The sequence below is a fragment of the Rhodamnia argentea genome, chromosome 6 (genome assembly GCF_020921035.1).
Source record: "Rhodamnia argentea isolate NSW1041297 chromosome 6, ASM2092103v1, whole genome shotgun sequence".
In the NCBI taxonomy this organism is placed as follows: Eukaryota; Viridiplantae; Streptophyta; class Magnoliopsida; order Myrtales; family Myrtaceae; genus Rhodamnia; species Rhodamnia argentea.
The window spans coordinates 15083664-15102978 of NC_063155.1; positions in this window are offsets into that span (position 1 = coordinate 15083664).

The following is a 19315-nucleotide window of genomic DNA, read 5'->3' on the forward strand; positions in this document are numbered from 1 at the left end:
AGCTGGAGGATTTTGCTGAGTTTGGTCGATAACGATTTCATCCGGTGTCTCATTTGTGTGAGTAAGAACTTCTTGGTCGGCAGAGATTGAGTCAGATCGCAATTGGAAGTGAGACGAATTTGATGGCGGTACAACGGGATGAGCTGCATTGAAGGGACCAACTTCCAAGATTCTACTATCTTGTAAATGTCCTATATATTCATTTGAGGGATATTTCACATGTTCTGCACTTGTAGAATCCAGAAGATTAACTTCTTCCGCCCATTGTCGATACTGAGTAGTATACTAATTGTACTATGTTGTTAGTTTCTTAGTGAAAGGAAAGAAACTTTCGTCGAACAGCACATGTCGACCGATGTATATACGACCCTCAGCAGGCACAAGACATCGATATCCTTTATGGCGTTCACTATATCCCGGAAATACACATGTGAGTGATCGTGGATCAAATTTATCTTGTGCATATGGTCTGAGGCAGGGGTAACATGCACATCCAAAGACTCTTAGATGCTCATAGCTGGGCTCTTGTTGATAAAGTTTGTTGTAGGGTGAGTGCATTTGTAACTTTGATGTAGGAAGTATATTGACAATGTAGTTAGCTGTCATGAAAGCATCAACCCAGTATTTTAATGGAATTCTAGCATGATATAGCATAGCTAGGCCCAGTTCAATCACATGGCGATGTTTTCTTTTAGAAATTCCATTACGTTACGGTGTATAAGGACAAGAAATACATTGTTTGATGCCACGCTTACGTAAATGCATCTGAAATTTGTTGCTAGTGAATTCTCCTCCACCATCACATTGAAAAATTTTGATTCTACGATCAAATTGATTCTCTACTTGTTTCTGAAACATGACAAAGATGTCATAGAAGTCTAACTTCAATTTCATTGGATAAATCCAACTGTAACGGGAAAAGTTGTCCACAAAGATGACATAGTATTTGAAATTCTGAAAGGAATTAACTGGTGACGGACCCCAAATATCACAATGAATCTTCTCTAAAGGAATAGTAGATGCAGATTCTGATAAAGGAAATGGTAATGCAGTACTCTTGGCAACTTGACAGCTTCTACACATAGTTTGAGTTCTTGTAGTGCAGTAAATCAATTTCTGAGTTTGCAGATACTTCAATGTTTTTAAGTTGGTGTGAGCTAACCGCTGGTGCCACACATCTTCTCCTACAGCTTTATGTCTTTGAGTGAAGTAGGCCTCTGTGGTTTGTGGATCCACTCGGTAAAGTCCTCTAACTTTCCTTCCGAGCATCACCGTTGTGTTGGTATGATTGTCCTTTATATAAACCCCATTTTTATCAAAAACAAATGAGCAGGGATAATCATCTGTTAGTCTTGATACTGAAAGAAGATTTTTCTTGATTTCGGGAACAATCAACACATCATTTAGAGGTTACACACTTACCTTACCAAAAAAAAAAAAAAAAAAACACATCATTTAGAGGTAATGAATTGATTTCAGTAGGTAACACAGCATTACCAATATAGGCTATAGATAGACACGAGCCATTCCCTATCATAAGCGTATCGGTCCCATTATACTTAGAGGAGTTATGAAGAATACCCGAATCTGCAGTGATGTGAGCGATCGCACCATTGTCCGGATACCACTCACTGCCTTTAGAATCTTCAAGATGCATTGCTGCTGAGGCTGTTGGAATCTCCTTCGCTTGGTGTGAGTTGTCAAATCGATACCAGCAATGAAGTGCATCATGTCCTGGACGTTTACTGATTTGACACTCCAACCGAATTGTATCTGTTATTTTCTCACCCTGCAAACATTTGTTAAATGTTAAATTTGGGGAGGGATATGATTTGGTATCTTGATACCTTTGTGAAGAATCTGCATATGGGCGAAATCCTTGACCAGAGCTAGAAAAGTTATTGAACCGCTTATAGCGTTGATCCTCTTGATTCTGATTCAAGCTATTTGACCTGTAACTTTGATTTCTTCCAGGATATCCATAACCACGATTTCTACTATTAAATGGACGTCCTCTGCCATAACTATATCCTCCATGGTTTCTACCTCTTTGACCTCCAAAACCAAAGTTTTCTTGAGCAAGTTCTCTGTCAGATTCCACCTTCTGTTGAACTTCAGATTTCCTTTGTCCATAGTAGGCTAGATGAGGATTGTACTGGCTTGATGAATAGCTCTGTAATCTTGTTTCGAACCTCTCTAAGCGTGATATTACTTCATCATATTCTGGTTGAGGCTTCAAGCAATACATGGTAGTTCTGAAATTCTCATATTCGGATCCTAATCCCTCCAAAACGCCAAACATCTTAGTTATTTCATCAATAAGCTTCCCAATTGCATTCGGTTGCTCACGGATTGATTTGTATTCACCGAGATAAACAGACAATGCTCGATCTCGTTTCTGACAGGCTTGTAGCCTCCCTCTTAGTTCAAATTCTCTAGCTACGGACTTCTGTGTGAATCGATTAAGTAAAGTTTGCCATACCTCATATGAAGTTTCCAAACCAATGATCAGACCGAGAATATTCTCAGATACGACTCAACTAATCCATGATGATACAAGTTGATCGGTTCTTACCCAATCCGAATAATCGGAATTCACAACTTCAGCTTCATGACCTTCAACTTCAACCTGTAATGTTTGAGTAGGTGATGGAATTTCACCGCTGATGAATCCAAATAGTTCTTGGCTTCGCAAGAATACGTGGAACCGTGCTTGCCAAAGAAGAAAGTTATCTTCAGCTAGCTTGATCGTGACAAAGTTGGAGATATTAACATGGATTGGAAAAGGATATTTCTGCGTTCTTGCTGCCATTTTCGTGCTCTCGAGAGATGGCTCGATACCATGTGAAGACTTATGAGCAGAAAGAGAGAAGAAAAGAAACAGAGTCTGGTTTTACTTCTCTCTGCATTCAAGGAAAATCTTCATCTGAGAGTTATACACTTGGTTTCTCTGTTTTCTTATTTATACTACACGATCTAACTTGAAGAACCACCAAAGGTGGTTTTACAGCTCATCTAATGAAGACAATAGAATAACAAAGACAACAGAATAACAACATTCAGTTAAATGCACAAAACGGAATAACGGTTCTATAGTGGGAGAGCTCCACTCGTAGTTGGACACGTGAAGCTGGAGATTTTATTGTTGACTTCAACTCTCTTCTTCCTGGTTGAATTATCAGCACCATGTATGCGCGTAGCCACCATAGCCGACGACTTACTTACTTCACTTCGTCTGGTCTTTGTTGAAATAGAATGTGCAGCATTCACCATATGATTCTTAACACTAGTAATGGTGAACAAGCTTAGAATTGTGACGTTCGTTAAAGTTTGGAAGGACCATATTGTGAAGGTGAACAATTTAGAGGAGTTAAAATTGTCAATATGCTTGGAAGGACTAAAAGAAATATTGGTTCACCAAATTGTTATCGGTGCAGCAAATCTTTGGCAGAGAGCAGTTGCCTTATATAGATCGGATCGAAGATCGGATGAACAACATTAACAGACTAGTAAAGGTCTGGATATCCCGATTATAGGTAAGAGATCGTGCAAATGTTTGCTCCCGGAAGGTGACTGTCACTTGATCAACTAACCGAATCTTCGATCAAGAAGGATATAACTTCTACAAAGACTGTGACTATATCAATGATCCTTGGGAGTTCGGTGAAGATGAGGAATTAGCGGGGATGTTGATGTCCTTGCAAGTCTTTACATCCTAAAGAAGGCAAAAGGATCATTGGACAGTTGATCACAAGTCATCCAGATGGTTTTATATAAACAACACCAATGGACCAAAAGATTAGGTGTGACAATGCTTATGTTGATATCGGGTCTTGGTGTTGTTTGAACAATGGACATGTGCAGATGTTTCCTTAGAAGAAAATATAGCCGTTGGCGGATGAACGATTTGCATAGAAAGATCGGAAAATCTATCGGGTAAATTATAGCCGTTGACATCTGTCAACATTTTCAGAATAGTGTGAACACAGCAGATGTTTCCGAATAGTGTAAAAAAACAGCAGTGTAGCAATTCCAACGGGTTTGTAACGGTTAGTTGAACTTCTCAAGCCCCCTTCAACGGGAAGAATGGAGTTGGCTATATAATGAAATACTATCCAAGCCAAAATGTTAGAGAGAGCATAATATAAATGCATATTTACTGTGAACTAGCTTTCTCTTGCTGTTTCTTGGTTCTCTTGAAAGATTTTCTCTTTTAATTTTTCTGTATTGTAATTGTGTAAAAGATCAAGTGTACAATAATGAGAGCAGTATGTAAATCTTGATAGTGTGATCCATTGGAAAGGCAGTGCTTCTTGTTTGTAACTTGTCTTAAAAATTATTGGTGGATTCCATCCCAAGTTGTGGCTATTAGTTTTGAGAGTGGACGTAGACTTGGGGATAAAGCCAAACCATTATATATGTTATGTGGTTGCATTTTACTTGATCTTTTACTCAGTCTTGCACACATTCAGATATTATTTTGTGAAACATTTGTTTACCACATCTTTTTATATCACTTACTATTTTGTATGCTCTTATTTCTTGTGATCTTCATACACTTCAGCACATAATCTTCTCACGGTATTTCAAACATATGCTGACCTGATCTCTACAATGTCTTTGTAGATATTTGGCCCGGTGTTTGAAATTGAACTTGTTTTATTTTGCAAATATTTTTCAAAGTTATCAAACACCCTATTCACCCCCTCTAAGTTGTATTGTTAGCCCCGACATCCCTTTGGCTAATCGTAGAGGTCGGGCGATCGGCTGGAAGAAGAATAGGAAAGCGGAAGAAAAGAAAAAGGAAAAACCTAAAAAAAAATATTTCAGAAAAGTATTAAAAATATTATGCCATCGAATGAACTGAATTGACACAGTTGCAAAAGATTTAGGACTAAATCTGCAAAAAAGCATTTAATACTCTCATGATATTTGAAATTGTAACACCTTAAGTCTATTGTGAGCCCATAAAAAATTCTCGTTATAATTCGTCAATGAACAATACATAATGTGAAGCCCTAATACATCTCATTTTGTCATATCACAATATAGTCTTGTTGTAGAATAACGTTTTTTATCTCAAAGAAAAATGGGCGTTCACGTGTACAATGCTGAGCCCCAATCTTAGCCAGCGCGTGCATGAGGTCGTACCGCCGTCCACGGCGCGAGGTTGACGTAAAACCAAGCTTTAATAATGGCTACGTCACCGACCAAGGCCTAGAAAGCAACTTAATTCCATAGATTAATATCACGAAAAGTTCTAAATTGATATATTAATAATAAATTTATTTTAAATTGATTTTTTAATTATAAAAATTTTGAAATTGATATATTTATGATAAATTTATCTCAAGAAAGTTAAATTGATATATCCGTGATAAATTTATCCTCTGTTACTGAATTAACATCACGAAAAATTTAAAGCTAGTATACCTATGATAAATCGTGGATAAACAATTTGGATGTAAAAATCTAATGTAAACTAATGCATGGAAAATTTATCACAGATATATCAATTTAAGATTTTTTACGATTAAAAAATTATTTTGACCTAAATTTATTATAAATTTATTAATTTAAATTTTCCGTTATATTAACCTAAACTTTTTTTTCACGTTTTTTCCTTTGGTTTTCCGCGCCAGGCCTGTCCTGATGTTACTGCCCGGAGGCAGTCCCGCCATTTCTTCTTTGAAAGCATTTTATCTCGGGCCAAGCAGTCAAAAGTTGAGTGGATGCAGCAGAGCAGAGGTATGTACTATGTGCGGCTCCATACGATTGATAAGAAGCGACCGAAGGAGCTTGAGGAGTCTGCCGGCGAGAAAGGAAAAACCCGCCGGTGGAGGATTTGAGGACCGGCGGTGGAAGGGAATTAGGCGACGTTCAACGGTGGTGCGCAGCGGCTGCGGACGATGCTAATGTTTTGAAGACATAATGAGGCCTTTCTATTGTCATCAAGAAACCCTTTGTGAGAGGGTTGATGGATATTTGAATCACAATAAAAATAAAAAATTTAACAGTTGATTAAGAACGTAGAGAAACTGTCAGTTTGCTTCTTTTTTTTTTTTGGTATGATTCTCTCAAAAATCACTTAAGTGCCCATTAGTTAATAATGCTTACAAGTCAAATGAAGGATCTTCAGATCATGTTTAATTAAATTTAGGTTATGCATATAGTCAAAAACATATACTGTCTTAACATGTACGACACACGTGACATTCTACTAGTTAAGATAGAATAAGAATATTAATAAATAGGGGGGTGTGGCTCCTTGAGGAATTTACAAAGGTTCTCCTCGTTGATCTTCGCACCAACTAATGGACCATGAATTGTCTCAGTTCGATAATGTCATTGCTTGGAAATTAGAGCCGTCAAATGAGTGAGTTGGATCAAATTTGAATCGGATCGAAAATGATCCGATCCATATTGACCCATTTTCATTCAATATAATTTAGTAACTCATACACAACTTGGCCCGTATTGCTAAAATACTTCAATGTTAAATCAAATTTAGAAAAACTTGTTTCATATATATATACATATATATACATATATATTGCTAAAACGTTGTGAATATTTTTTCTTGTATTTTTTTTATATAATCTAATTTTTTTATATTTTGTCTTTTTTTCTTTCCCTTTTTTTTCCTTCTACATTCGGCGAGAGACGGTGGCCGATAATCGATGATGATCAATTACCGATGATTGCTGACGGTGACTAGCGATCGACCACTCTTGTCGAATTTCATAGAAAAAAAGGAAAAGAAAGAAAAAAAAACTAAAAATTAAAAATTATGAAACATCAAACGATTAAAAGAATTTAAAAATGACTTGTTTTTTACTTACATAAACTTATTGCATAACTAACCCATTTATGATCCATTTAAAATTTATTTAAGATGCATTAATTTGTTAACTAACCCATTTATGATCCATTTAAAATCTATTTAAGATGCATTAATTTGCTAACTAACCCATTTATGATCCACTCAAACTTTTTTTTTTATACTTAAAGTAACTAATTTATGACCCACACCATTAAATATGTGTTGAAATATGGGTTTCAGACTCATTTTACCATATCTATTGAAAATATGTTGTATTTACGGTGGGAAAAAAGATTTGACTTTGTTACAATACTTTCTATGCTTATACCTTTAATCTTGGGAAAAAGTATAAAAAAATCATCAATCTATCGCATCGATACCAATTCAGTCATAAACCTTTCAATTATGGAGGAAGGCGACAACATCAAAGCCGCAAATCACCTCAATGATGTAGGGGCTGAGGGGGGGCTCGGGGTCGCGGGTGACGACGACAGGGGACTTGAGCTTGCTTTTCGACTTAGGGGCTGGCTGCGAGGGCGGTAGACATTAAGGCGTACGACCTCAATGGTGGATCCATCTTTGGAGGGTGGATCGACGGACGAAGCGATGGGGGAGGCAACGGACGAGGCGGGGGTGAGATTCGCGTGAGATGGAGGGAGAGAGAGAGCAGAGCCGTGAAGAGACAAGGGAGAGGGGGTGGCCTTCAAAATTTCTGACACGTGGGTCCAAATATGACACGTGTCGCTTACTAAATGGACTTTTGTAAAAATGACGTGGCACCGCTTGTGTATACAATATTTTCTATCTCGTCCGCAACTCAGAAAAGGACCTTGACATCAAGCACATGTAAAATAGATAAAATAAAAAGGCGAGGATTTGGGCTGGTTGTATCCTTCTATGCCCCGTTATAGTTCAAGAACATCACCCAAATCCGGAAAATTAGTCGCTGGAGATCAAGGTCGCAATGCGTTATAACTTTTCAATGAACAAGACGTATTATTTCATTTTGCAGGTACCGCAGTTTACTTTTGTCTCTTGGAGATTGAACAATTGACGTCTAAGTATCGACCGATCGATTTCTACTTTGTTCCGCCCTATTGATTTGAACTCATCATGATTCAAAGATATTCCCATTGTTTTTAACGTCATAACTGTGATTGTAGTCGTCGTGTCGGTAATTAAAGAAATATGTTGTGATGACTTTTCCAAAAATTAGTTGTAACCGGTCATTGTACACCTAATTGTTTCGTACCAATGTCCGAACATCGGTTGCATATTCCTATTTGGGTCGATCTACATGATAATGGTGTACGACGGTACCGAACATCGTGATATCTAATCCCTTTTTTTCAATATTTTCTCTAATAATATTCAACTTAGGCTCAAAGACCGAAAGTCGATTGTAAGACTAAATTACGGGGCATGAGGGACGGAAGTGATTGCGCATATAAAAGCCCAAGACATGCCGACAAGAGACACCTAGAAGGGTTTAGCTAAACAAGGGACCCAATAGCTTTCACACTTTGTTTATTTTGTGAAAAATGAAATATTTTAAAGTATATTTTTAAAAATAATCGTTTGTATCGTTTACAAAAATAAATTGACTAATGAAAATATCATTTAACATAAATTGTTGTCGATAATGAAAATATTTTCGATTAACTAATAATTCCAAACGATCAATTTTACGAAAATATTGCCTAAATCGTTTATTTTTCGTGAATCAAACGGACCATGGATTTGATTTTATCCTACATGAGATGAGCACTTGGTCGGATAGGATGTCTGTGTAAGTCAAATGACATCTCGAACCACTTATACGAGATGACTTTATGCCAGCCAAATTGGATACCAAAATAAAAAATGAAAAAAAAATTGATATCGAAGAATAGTCCTTCAGACATTTCTCTACTTGGCAGTGGTCATGCCTCTCCTGCCACCGTCATTGTGGTTGTCACCTGAGATCTCCTTTTGGTCTAAGTTAAATTTGGCTGCCTGGCCCGTCCCAGTTCATTTTCGTACCCCGCCAGACACCGCCTGTGACGGAGAGGAGACACCGTCCGTGGTGGAGAGGAGAAGGGCCGGCCGGCGCTGCTTAGCTTGAGGCAATGACCACGACAAAGGCAACCACTGTTATGATTGTCGCTTTAGACTAGACCAACCACCACGGAAAAGATATGTTCCACTACGCGGTCATAGTTCCTAATCACTTCAAACAACGAATAAACAAATCATTTGCAATTGAGCAATTCTTTAGCTTAAAGGACTATTACCATAACAATTCCCAATCTGATAATCCATGATACACTTACTGCAAATTAATTTTTATCTCGCGATAATTCCAAATCGGTACTTCCGTAACACTTTTCCCAAATTAATTCTCGTTTTACAAAAAGAAAAATTTAAATTGGTATCTCTAATCCAAATCTATCTCCATTATCATTTCGTCCAATATTCCATTAAAAATGCATACATGTAAATGCAGACGACACACGACTACAAGACGGATTTGACATAAAAAATTTGACAAATTCGATGTGAAAAATCCACGTTTATTGACAGTATGCATTTCATCGAAGAGAAGATTTAGATCATGGATAAGAATTGGAGATTTTTTTCAGAGGAAAATTAATTTGATATCAACACATCATGAAGTACCGGGTTAGATTTTTTTGCCCGAAGAAAATTAGTTTAGATAAATGTCTCATACGGTACCAACACAGAACAGAGATATCTCTCTCCGAAGCTCGGAGATAGAGCCACTATTCGTTTTTCAGCATTCTCTCGCTTCTTTGTGATTTTAATTGTTGCTGTTGCACCAGAGGAAATTCCCGCAAGCAAACCTTCTTTTACCTTAAAAAGATTTGTAGTTTCAATGGCTTCATCGCTTGATATTGGCATAACTTCATGAGTAAAGTTAACCTTCAAGACACCTAGAATTAAACCAGCACCTGTTATAGTACCACCAGTTTTGATTTTGGAAACAAAAGCATCTATGTTGCCTACGGAGTCTTTCAATGTCTCTGGTCTGGTTGCTTCCTTTTCTTTCGGGCGTCTCTTGTCACCAATACCCACTTCACTGCGACCATTTTCTTGGTCATTGTTATGGAGTAGCAACACACTTTTCTTGGGCTCATTCTGCGCACCCGTCTCCTCGAATGTCATAGTCTCATTTGCAGAATCAGCTTGAATATCAAGATCTTCTTGAATAGGATGACAGTCCAATCACAGTCCAATTCACAAAGGCTCTCTAGATGAGCAAATGGAAAACAATAGTTTCAATCCAGTGTTGCATATCCGTTTCTAAGAAAAGAAAAATCAGGACATAGTTTAGTACCTTTTTCTTTCAACAAGACTTTTGAAATTGTCTCCTAACGAGTCTTGCTTCACTCTTTGAAGCACGCCTTTGCTACGGTGGCTTGAGGCCATCTATGGTCTTCTCTGGTCCAAGGCACATTTCCCTTCTCTGGACAGAGGCTCTTTCGCCTTCTCTTGTCTGAGGCTCTTTCTCCCTGAGACTCTCTTCAGCTGAGGCTCTTTGGCCTTTTGTACTTCTTGGTATATCTCGTGAAGGATCTTCCACGTCTCCTTTGAAGTAGTGGCCTTCGAAACTTTCTCCAACACAAAATCATCTAAATTTTGATAGATGATCGACAGAGCATATTGATCTTTCATTGTTACCTTCTCCAAGGGATTCATCTAACTTTGGTTTAACGTGGCTTCGTCATATGACTCATCATAGCCAGTGTTAACCATTTCCCATACACCATGGGCGCCGACGAGCAAGGCTCTCATTCTAGAAGCGCAATTACTAAAATTTTATTTGGTAAGACGAGGACATTGAAGAAGAAGTTGAGTGTCTGTTGAAGCTATGATAACAAGCCATAAGCTCTGATACCAATTTGATGGGATAAATTGAAAGTGGCGCTCTCACAAACACTCACAACTCAACTCAACTTACGAAGGAGGAGGAGACCGAAGATGCTTTTTCAATATTATGTATTCACAATCGATTTACTCATATAAAAAATGGTTACAAAACATGCCTATTTATAAGCTCGTTACATGACTCTTAATCTACCTCTAGAACATGAACAGATGTATGTATATGCATTGCAATAACTACACATCGAAATACGAAAAGACTCTTTGAAAGACTCAACTAATAATGACTCTTGAAAACTACACAATAATAAAGACAAGTCTTGATTCGTGCATTCATCTTGAGAGTTGAACGATCATCCACACGTGATCGACACCTCGTTCACTGAATCGCTACTGAGTTGACAACTTCTTCATTTGATAGATAACTCGGATGTTATTAGTCTCGACATTTATGAATTTGGTTTATTTGTAACACAGGCCACATATCCTTACAGCTCTTTGACATCTGGTCAAGACATCAGGCGAAGCTCAATTTATGCCCATTACGTTGTATGATCATATATATTATTTCTCCCCTCATCTGAACTCAGACATGCAGACTGAAAATTCTCAGATCAGAATACCTTCAATCCAACAGCAGCCAAGGTCTCAAATGAAAACTTCCTCGTCGCTGATGAGACCGGCTCGCTTCCTACCTCGAATGAAAACTTCTCGCTACTTATCTCAATACATAAGATAGCTGATAAGCAAGGTATATAGGCATACCACTCAAAGGCATTCCCAGGCAAAGCATGTTAGTAAGAACAAGAAGAATACAGGTTACAGTTAATCACCTTGTCTGGGGCAAGCAGGCCCGCCATAATCTTCAAAACCATAGATTTCCCAGTGCCAGAAGGACCAATTATTCCAATAGCTTCGCCGTGTCTAATCTATATTCGAAGAGGTTGATTAGAAAAGGCGTCTCTACATGCATATGGTCATTTGATTTTCAAACAGGCTGAATCAGATGTGATAGGTGAATGTCTAAGGAACAATAGTACATGAGAGTTGGGTCATCAAGTAGAGATATTATAATGTTACATTCACTGCAAAATAAAATTTGATAATGTATCGCAAAGCGGGAAAAATCATCTCCAGAGAGTTCAATCAGTAATGATCATTCTGAAGTATCCGCTTTACGGAGTATCCAGATTAACTAGATGATTCTCTGGTTGAAAATGAACACTATAAGCACATAAGGAAACTATCGACAGAAGAAATGATCGAGTCATGTGGATTTTGGTCTGGACTTTCACTTTTGCACTGGAGAGCCTTCGTTGCTGGAAACTGGAAGTAGCTGCAAAATATTCATCGGCATAGACTGGAGACCTTCTTGCAACAGATCATCGAAGTGGATCCAAGGTTCAGTAACAATCAAGAAAATTCAGAAAAGGAAGACTTAAGCCCCCTCGAATGGTGTTCTACATGATCAGACTACTCTATCAGAGAGCAAGTCTTCCTAGAGCGTGGAAAATTTAAATCGAAATGGAGTAGGATTCTCAGCGGAGACCTAGTCACATAAAAAATTGGATGCTCGAAGGAAAATTTGATCAGTCCAGTTACAACAAAAAGGAAGAATTTCTTCATAGAGTATTGACCAAAATTGCCTGGAATCCTCCCATTCGCTGCAAGAGAGCTAGGAATGATGTTACCTTCCTGAGGGAAAAGCTGTGTATGTTGACCAAGTAATTGAATTTGCCTATGGAATGGAATGGAGAGGGACCTAAGAAATTTAAGCATTTGATCGGTATACAAGTCTACATGTCCAAGTAGTAGTTAATGAATCTAGTTCATGAAAACAGGCTACATGGGAATCATAATACATCGGCATGTATCTCATGCTAATCTGATCGTTGTACATGAAATACTCCCTCGGAGCTTGAACTTGACAACAACATCTGAGTTCTTCAAAATAGTGTCTAAGTCTTTTCTATCAGATTCAATCCTGTGTGACTATTCATTACCAATTGAATATACATCTGGATAATCTGCAAAATAAGTATTTCATTGCATTAACTCAGATATAATAGACTAAAAATTGTCTTGTCAACTTCAAAATCAATTAGGAATTTTTCTCAACAATAACAAGTTGACACCATCCCCACATAGATGGCGAGATGCATAATGTAGTAAGTTGAACCTGTGAGAGTGACCAGTAGTGTCTTTCACGTGTTTAGTGGGTTTTGACGTTGAGTATTATTCTCATTTAGTTATCAATGTTAAAATAAAGTCTCGATATTTGTGCATGGCCACATCCATGTTTGTAACATTTGCCGTAACCATTTTTGCAAGTGCAAGGGTTGGATTGTCGTGCGAGTTAAAAGGATCAAATTGTTTCTAATCAAATAGGGCAAGGACTGGTTTGAGAGAAATGTTTTAGTCCAAATTGCAACCAAGATGAATAAGTCTACCGGAATTAAAGTTAAAAAAAAAAAAAACTTCGGGGCAAAGTGGTCTTTTAACGTCGAAGTTTTTCATTAGTTGATCTAGAATTATAGTCCGATGAAATCACTTTTCGATTGTAATAAGCACAAATATTCTGCTTTCACGTGCAAAAAACTGTTTACTTTTGCTTACAAAAACAAATATTCACATAATTACAATCGAACGGCCTTTAAGATCTCAGAAACCAATTTTGACATTGCCCCTGAAACTAATATGGACGAAATTACACACTTACGAGGAACTCTGAATAGATGTATTAAATATATGTGTTGTCTATTTTTGTTTTCCCCCTTAGATTCCTACTTTAAGAATCAATTAGAATGTTTTTATGTGCCCGGCAGTTTGTTGCAAAAAACGCCAAGAGATGCACAAATTCAAGCGCTAAATAGTGAAGGATGAAAGTAAAATAAACACACGAGACACGATATACGTGGAAAATCCAAAACGGAAAAAATCACGGGGAGAGAGAAGGGTTTCACTATCTTCAATAACTAGTACAAGCGTACAATCAAATATCTAAAGATCAAACAAAAAAAAGTAAAAAACAAAGGGTTTCAAGGCAGGAGCGAAAGCGGGCGTTACAATGTAATATGCAACATATCCTTTTTATAGCCCCTCTAAAAAGAAAAAAACCTAAAACAAAAATGCATGGTCCAAAATACCCGTATCTTTTCTTTCAAAGTCAAAATATAACAAATCTCCGCATTGACTTTAAATCTCCAGAAAGGCATTTTACCAAACGCCACAAGACCTCTCTCCCTCACCATCAAGAGTGACCACACAAGGCCACTTGCTAAATGGCGAAATTGACATCGCACACCCCTAAGCCTACGTGAACGTACTCAATGTAGGAAACAAGGGATGAAATGCCACAAACTCTGCATAAGTAACTCAAATGGCAAAAACGCCAACCAAATCCAAACAATGCTTGAATTTGGTCAAAGGAACTGGTTTGGTCAACATATCTGTTGGATTATCCACCGTAGGTACATTATTTACCATAACAGTACCCTTAGCAACCTCATCATGCACAGAATGATACTGAATGTCAATGTGTTTTGTTCTCTTGTGATACATCCCGTTTTTGGTCCACTGAATCGTACTTTGATTATCGTAAAAGATAACAGAGGCTCCCTCTTGCATCACCCCAAGTTCACGAACCGAACGTTTCAACCAAAGAATTTCCTTTGCTGCTTTCGTTGTTGCTATGTACTCTGCTTCGATGGTAGATAAAGCAATCGTGTCCTGCAAAGTTACTCTCCAACTAACCGCAGAATCACCAAGTGTAAAAACATAACCTGTCAAAGATCTCCTTTTGTCAAGATCGCATGCATAGTCAAAGTCCGAAGCCAACAACCGAATGCCCTATATCACAACCTCTATTAAAGACCAAACCAACATCCGAGGTATCCCTGATATATCGAAGAATCCACTTCACGGCTTGTCGGTGAGCTTTACTCGAATATGTCATATACCCGCTCACAACACTAACTGCTTGGGAAATGTACGTATGTGTGCAAATCATAGCATGTATAAGACAATCCATGACACTAGAATATGAAACTTGAGTCATTTCCTCTTCCTCTTCTTTGGTTTTAGGTGACAAAGAAGCAAAAAGTCTAAAATGGGATGCTAAAGGAGTACTTATCGGTTTAATACTTCCAGTCGAAATGTTTAAGTACTTTCTCAATATACCCCTTCTGCGAAAGGTATAACTCTCCAACCTGTCTATTTCTATGAATCCTTGTACCTGGAATTTTCTTGGCAACTCCAAGGTCCTTCATCTCAAATTCCCCGCTAAGTTGGCTCTTTAATAATTGTATCTATGACATGTTCTTCCTTGCAATAAGCATGTTATTCACATACAATAGCAAATAAACAAAAGAGCCATAACACAATCTCTTATAGTACACACAATTGTCATGCGCACTTTGCAAGTGGCCACGACTTAACATAAAGCTATCAAATCTTTTGTACCATTGTTGTAGAGATTGCTTGAGACTATAAAAAGGAGCATTTCAACTTGCAAACACGATCTTCTTTACCCTCAATAATGAATCCCTTAGGTTAAGACATATAGATTGTCTCATCAAGCTTGCCATGCAGAAAAGTGGTCTTGACGTCAAGTTGCTCAAGTTCTAAATTATAAAGGGCTACTAATGCGAGCAACACATGAATGAAACTATGTTTCACAATTGGAAAGAACACTTCATTGAAGTCTATCCCCTCCTTTTAACTAAAACCCTTCACTACCAAACGTGCTTTGAACCTTTCATCTTCAACCCCTGGAATTCTCTCTTTTCTTTTGAAGATCCACTTACATCCAATAGCTTTTTAGCCCTTAGGCAATTTCACAAGATCCCAAGTTTGGTTCTAATGTAGAGACTCCATCTCTTTATTCATCGTAACAAGCTACTTCTCGGATTTAGAACAAATAGTAGGTTCACGGAATGTAGAAGGCTCTTCAATACCAAGCTCTTCAGAACCTGTAAGAGCATATACTACCAAATCAGCGAAACTATACCTCTAGGGAAGCTTAATTTGCCTTTTAGCTCTCTCTACAGCTAAAGTCTAAGGTTGTTCAACTTCTTCTACTTCATCTTTAATCAAATCCGAATCTTGTGGCTCACTGTCACTTCCTAACTAAATAGGAACATCTTCGGAGGTTCTCCGTGGATGCTCTACACGAAACTTGACCTCTTTCGCTACATTATCTTCCTAACTATCTGTAGATTCAATAACTTTTCTCTAATCAACCATAGAATTTTCATCAAAAGTAACATCCTTACTAAATATAAACTTTGATGATTGAGGGTCAGAACACCACAATCTATATCCCTTAACACCATCTGCATAACCAACGAAAATACCTTTCTTGGCACTAGGTTCAAGCTTACCATCTTTTACATGATAATAAGCAAAATATCCAAATACTTTTAAAACAGAATAATTAGAAGATTTACCAAACCACGCCTCATTTAGAGTCTTACATTCAATTGCAGTTGAAGGAGAATGATTTACCAAATAACATGTCATGTCAAGGCTTCAGCTCAGACATCTTTTCAAGTCCAGCATTAGAAAGCATATATTTAGCTCTCTCTAAAAGTGTTCAGTTCATGCACTTTGCCACCCCGGTTTGTTGAGGTGTATACCTGATTATTTGATGTCGAACAATCCTTAAATATTCACGGTACTTGTTAAAATCACCTCCGCAAAACTCAAGACAATTGTATGTTACGAGACACTTTATCTTCTCATCGGTTTGATTTTCAATCAACATCTTCCACTTCTTGAACGTATCAAATACGTCACTTTTATGCTTTAAGAAATAAACCCGGACTTTCCTAGAAAAGTCATTAATAAATGTCAGAAGATAAACTGCACCGCCTTTAGATGTAACATGTGCAGGTCCCCACAAATCGAGTGAATATAGGTAACTGTGCCCTTTATTGAGTGTACCATAGTACTAAAACTAACTCTGTGCTGTTTCTCGTAAACACAACGCTTGCAAAAATCAAGTGAAACGGTATGCTTTCCACAGAGCGAACCACGTTTACTCAAGATAGTCATTCCTCATGTGGCCAAACGCATATGCCACAACCTTGATTTATCAAAATATGGAGAGGATGATATATTTAAAGAACCTACCCTTGCATAATGTAAAGACCATTCTTCTTGTTACCTCTCATCACAGTCAATGAGCCCTTTGAAATTTTCAAAACTCCACCTCTACATGTGTACATACATTCACTGGAATCCAAACTGCTCAATGAAATAAGGTTATTCTTCAAATCTAGGATATACCTAACATCTGTCAAAGTTTTTGCCATCTTGTCATGACATTTGATTCGCATCGTACTAATACCTACAATCCAGCAAATTGCATTGTTGCCCATCAAAACCGAACCATCATTAACTTTCTCATATGTGTGGAATCAATTTTTATTTGGGCACATATGGTATGAACATGCCGAAATCCAAAATCCATTCATCGTCTACACGACAATTCAAAGACAAAATAGTAAGAGCATTGTCTGCATTAGCAAACTTATTATCTTTCACCGGACTAGCTGAATCAGAACTCTCCATCGACTTTTTCCCCTTAGCATTGAGCAAAGGACACTCATTTTTATAGCGTCCGAACTTGTGACAATAGTAACACGTAACTTTTCTATTGTCCTAGCTTGACCTAGACTTTGAATGCCCTTTACTATTACTTCGTCTATCTCGATAATTCCATCTTCCCCTAACAATTAAGCCATTGGCTTTATCTGCACTAATGCTCGCATTCAACTTTGTACGTATCATCGTAAAATTCAGCGAGGCCTTTATATCCTCAAGAGTTATGGATTCTCTTTCATACAACATAGAATTCACAAAATTCTCATATGAGCTCTATAGCGAGAATAACACAATTAAGGCTTGATCTTCATCATCTAACTTCAAATCTAGATTCTTCATATCCATTACGATTTTATCAAATTCATCTAGATGTTCTTGGATAGGAGTATCTTCTCGCATTTTTAGTGTGTAAAGATCTTGCTTCAAGAATAATCTCGTTATTAGAGATTTCTTCATGTAGAGATCGTCCAGCTTTTGTCACAATCCTGAAGTTGTTTCTTTATCAGCGGCCTCACGAAGCACCCGGTCAGACAATGATGTTTGGATGGTGCTATGCACCCTCTCTTCTATCTCCTCGATCTCTGCCATAGTCATGTTTTCGGGGTAATTCCCGTGCAAGTAGACATGGCCACGGGCCAGTTTGGGCCCGGAATAGGCCCGTGAAATAACCGAAACCGGCCCATTGACCGGGACCGCCGATTCTGAATTGAAACTAGCCCGGCCCCTCATGGGCCGATTACGATTTAAAAAAATTCGAAACCGGTCAGGAACCGACAATTCCGGGCCGATTTTGAACCACAAAAAAAAAAGGGGGGGCGGGGGAAAGAGCCCCCCAACGGCCCAATTATACCCCCCTCTCCCTTTTTTTTCTTCTTAAATTTTCTATAAATACCATTCCCCTCTTTTTATTTTTCCTCACAATTTCTTTCAATTCTCTCAAATTCTATGAATTCTCTCAAGTTCTCTCAATCTCGACTCAATTCTGTCAATTTTCTAAATCGGCTTTCCGTTCAATTCTCTAACAATAATGGCAAGTGGAAGCGAAGGCGGTGATAGGGGAAAGAGCCCGATGCCGATGGGGATGGAGGAATCCGATTATCTTCAACCTCATATTAATATGATGCTCGTGAGTTTACATGTTGGGTAGACCCTAATGATAACATCAACTATATTCCCAACATCGAGCACGTCTCAACGCAAAAAAGTATTCATCCTCATACCAGCGTCAAAGAAACGTCGACAATAAAGGAGCCGGAATAGCAGGCCCAAGAGAGTACATCCAACTTATGGCAACACTTCGACAAGGTACATGTAGACAGAGACAAGTATAAGATAAACTGTAAATATTATACAAAATCATATAATTTTAATAAAGGAGACGGCTATGGAACATACGACGGCATCTGACGCAAAAACATGCAACGCAAGCGGAGATTCACACTAGACAACAACAAATTTCCGGATACGCCAATCCTAACATTTCTCATTTATTTCGTTACGGTAATGAACTTTATAAAGAAACATTAGCTCAATATATTGCTATTGAACATTTACCGTTTACTACCGATGAAAAAATTGGTTTTAAGTTTTTGATAAACACTGCATGTACTCCGTAAGCAAAACCTGTTCCGAGAACCACTCTTAAAGCAAACTTTTTAGGGTTTATAAAAAACAAAAAAATGCTTTGCAAAACTTTTTTTAAGGATTTCAATAGATGTGTGTATATAGGTAGCGACATTTGAAGTGATCCTTGGTAAATTCATTCTTGTATGGATATCACATGTCATTGGAAAGGTGACGATTGGAACATTCAAAAAAGAGTACTTGCATTTCAAGTGTTTGATGAAAGGCATACTGCCAATAATATTTATAGAATAATTAGACAAGTTTTAGAAGAATATAATTTGATTAATAAAATTTTTTCAGATGGTTTTGATAATGCCGCGTCAAATACCGCTTTCATTCCCGAGTTAGAAAATATTTGTAAACTCTTTTTTGGTA